Raw genomic sequence first — 4,206 nt, forward strand, 5'->3', positions numbered from 1 at the left:
TTCAGTGAACTTAACATTTTAAGTTCTAACTTACTGGCACACTGTAAAAAAAAAGTTGAGCCAACTTAAAGTTTGCTCGACTTATTTTTGTGCACTGTAAAACCCGAGAAGTTAGGGTAACTCAAACTGTTTGAGTAAACGTATTGCCTTAAACCATTTAAGTTTATAAAACTAACAATAATGAGTGCTCTGAACTTATTTCAGTTGAGTTCACTAAAGTAAGATATACATTGCAATTAAGTGATTAATTGAGTAATAATTGAGCATTAGTGATGAACACCTGCTGTTAACAAACATAATTACTGAAGAAAAAGAAAAACAAGAACAACTAACTTTAGTCACAGCCTTAGATGAAATCAGCTGAAATAAAACACATTAAATCTCTCAAGATCTGATTAAACAACCCCACAAACAGCATCACCAGCTCCACTTATTAATAACCAGACTGACTTTATTTCTGGCAGACCTCTACAGAAGATCTTATTGAGAATTAACTAAGGTTTAGATGTTGATTTATTGTTTAAATTGAAGTAACCATGTTAGAGATCAGTGTCTGCTTTAGTTGGGCTCTTGACCCTTGACTTCGGTGTTAGTTCTTGTTTTTTTTTTCTTTTCTCTGGCTGTTGCAACCATGTGTTCCTCAAACGTATTTGTTATAACTCAAAAGCCCAGAGAAAGTGACCAGTAGTTGGTTGTTTTGTGTTTATAATGACAATCATCTGTTAGTGAGCTGATCTCTTTGTATATCTAATCTCTGATTAAACGAATGTTGTATTGATTACAGTAAAAGTGATTCTAAGAGCCACTGGTTCTGTGATGCTCAGTTAATAGAAAGAACTTTCCAAACAGTTTGTTAAACTCACACAGACATCAAGAATCAGCTTGTGAACCTCAACAATGGTGACCATTATAAAAATTCATGCTGCAATGCATGCTGGGTACTAGCATAGTACAAAACTCATCCATGGATCCCAGCATGCATTGCTGCATGATTGTTTTTTTTTTTTTTTTTTTTTTAAAACTTGACATGATTAGTTGAGACAACTAATACTGAAAAGTCCAATCAACTTACAGAGAGCAATTCAGCGCCAGCCAGGATTTTACAAAGTGAGTTGAAATGACTTGTATTTGTAATTTGTTTATACTTAAAAATTTAAGGCAGCCACAAAACTTACGTTTTTAAGTTGAAATAGGTGGAAATTTTTTACAGTGTAGGTTTAGGGTTAGTAGAATAAGTTGACATATACTTGTAAAGTTTCTGATAGTCAGTTTGTTGTATGTTGTGGACCCATCAAAATAAAGTGTTAGAAGATATCAAGCAGACAGTCTACTAATACTCTAATGACTGCTAGTTGACATGTAGTTGCAAAGTTACTTACTGTTAGTAGAACGTCTAATGTGGACTATCAAAATAAAGTGTTACCCAGTTTCCTGGTCTCCTGCCACAAGACTAGCTATATCTCATTTCTCAGTTCTGCAAACAAGCAGTACACATAAAAAATGGTTACAAATAAAATTTGACAGTCACACGTTTGAAGGTGTACAACATGTGCTACAGTTTACTGTACATATAGAATAGTGAAATTTCCATCATCTAATGTACTGGTACTGTACTGTAATTATACTGAATGTGTAAGTATAAAACCCATGTATATTATTTGTTCAGCTCTCTCCTCTCTCCGTTGTTAGGATGCAGATTCTGATTGGTTTCATCAGTTTTGCTACCTATATTTTTTGTTAAACCTTTTGAGAAATGTGTCTTTGTTTTGAGAACTGAATTAATGGTTTGGGAAAATGGGCCAACTAAAATCAGTTATATTATGTTAACAATCGAGAAAACTGCAATACAGAATTCTTACCTGACTCTGCTATTAGTTTTCGTGATCGGCAACTTCTTATTGATTCCATGTTATTGTTTCGTGCGATATGGCAGAAAGGCCTCTATATCCATGAAGAAAGTGAAGCGAGCGGTCAGAGAATCGATCACCAAACAATTACGAACATGATCTCACAGAATTCCGTGTAATGTTCACGGACTTAATTAACCTCCGAATCTGTGGTGGCATCACGGAATCGCCAAAAATTCCGTGATTGGCTCACAGAAGGCATCAGCCGTGGTCCACGCACAGATTCACTGGTTCAACACCAGCGCTGCATCGGACCACGTAAAAAGAGTGACTCCGATGCAGTTATACTTTCACTGGAGTACCTGACCCCACCCCTACCCTAAACCTACCCAGTTCTGAACAATAATGATGACGATAAATGTCCCAGTATCGCGTCGGCATGTCGATGCTAAGAGTTTCCGTGCGTGGAGCACGGCTGATACCTGTCACTGACTTACATTAGTATCACTTCTGTGAACCCATCACGGAATTTCCAGCGATTCCGTGATGCCACCACAGATTCGGAGTTAATTAAGTCCGTGAACATTACACGGAATTCTGTGAGATCATGTTGATCTCAGACATATCCAGGACTTCTGAATAAACCGAGAAGCATTATCTGATTCACGAACTAATGTAAAAACAATTCGTTAGTGAATGGGCTGCGCTTTGTGTTTTTGACTCAAAAAGAACCGACTCATAAAAGTCATTTGTTAATGAAGCCGACTACACTGTGCAACCATCGTGCACAGTTTAGTGAAAGACGTGTTTTTTTTTTTGTTTTTTTTTTGCCATTATCTTCCGTTACGCTGTCATCGCCGCGGCTGAAAAGTAGCACATGAAACACTGCTTACATGTATATTTTATTCTGTGATAATTCTGGGGTGGCACAGCTTTTTCTTAGGGTGGCAGTTGCCGCCCCGTACCACCCTGGTAGATCCGCCCCTGGTTTTGCTGATGATCTAAGCGTTATGTTCACTGATTATTATTTTCCTCTGGGCAGGTTTCTGGTGGTCCAGATGGCATCCTTGATGATGTTGAGGATGAGCCAGAGCGAGATAAATTCCTGTGCTGTCAAGCCCTTCAAGCCCCGGCCCACCCCAAGGATGGCAAGCTGGTACCCTAACTGGGCCTCACCCACTGGTAGGCACAGGAAATACAGGGGGCCGGTCTTGGCCCACAGGTCCCGCGCAGCGCCGCACTCCCAGAACAGATGTCGGACGGTCTCCGGGGAATTACACCCGGACCGAGGGCAGATCGCGTTTTTGGCCATGCCTCTGGAGTGCATAACCGCCCTGACCGGGAGGATCTCATGAGCCGCCATCCACGATGAGTCCTTGTGCCTGTTCTGGAGAGCGGGGTGAGAAACGTTCCTCCAAACTTGTTTGGCCTCACCTAGTGTGAGGCCTGGAACTGGACTCACCGGTTCCCGGTCCTGCACAAGAGAGACGAGATGCTTGTGGTTAGTTAAAATGGTGACCTCTTCATTCTCTAAAAGGTATTTCTTTAAAAACTTTTTGATAAAACAGTATTCTTTAGGCAAGTTAAAAGACACTAAAGATTTTAACAGTAGATTTGAAAACCCCAAAGTTCTCAGGTAAGACCCCATCCAAAATCGCGTCATCGCAGCCGTCTTGTTTTCTTTGGATGGGGTCGTGGCGTAACTGATGTGCAGGGCGTTGAAGAGGCTGCCTAAAAACAGGTGGGGGTCTGGGAGGCCTTTTCCTCCATTCTCCGGTCTCCTCTTCACGGTTTCCCTCTTTAGGCGCTCCCACTTGGACCCCCACAGGAAATAAAACACCGCCCTCTCCAGCTGCGCCAGGAATCGCCGAGGTGGGCTAAAAACAGAACAGACAAGTAAAACCAGGGGTCAAATCACCGATTTAAAAATTAAAACCTTGCCTTCAAACGTCATCTGTCTTAGTCCCCAAAACCCCAGTCTTTGCCTAACTTTCCCTAACAAGTCAGTCCAGTTTCCCCGTCCTCCACCCTCTTTGTCAAATTTTACTCCTAAAACCTTAAAATCATTGTCTTTAAAAGCTAAATCGAGTCCACCTGTGTCCACGTCTCCCCACGGCCCGAAGAGCTGGGCCTCTGACTTGTTCCTGTTAAGTTTGGCGCCCGAGGTACCCCTGACGGACACCGCTGTGGATATTTACAGCTTTGGAAAGATGCCCATTTACAAGGATTTTGCTGACTATGCCCTCATACAGCCGTCCCACCCATGCTATAAACCTCTCTGGAAACCCCATTTTTTCCAGTACCTGAAAAAGGTACTGGTGCGAGACTCTGTCAAATGCTTTCTCAAAATCTAGATTTA

The 4,206-nt window shown here is 41.5% G+C and overlaps 1 pseudogene; it reads right to left on the reverse strand.

Moving 5' to 3' along the window:
* Positions 1-2,836: 2,836 nt before the first annotated feature.
* LOC131525194 (uncharacterized) lies at positions 2,837-3,993 on the reverse strand (annotated as a pseudogene).
* Between the last annotated feature and the right edge of the window lie 213 nt (positions 3,994-4,206).

The sequence above is a fragment of the Onychostoma macrolepis genome, chromosome 19, assembly GCF_012432095.1.
Source record: "Onychostoma macrolepis isolate SWU-2019 chromosome 19, ASM1243209v1, whole genome shotgun sequence".
Classification (NCBI taxonomy): Eukaryota; Metazoa; Chordata; class Actinopteri; order Cypriniformes; family Cyprinidae; genus Onychostoma; species Onychostoma macrolepis.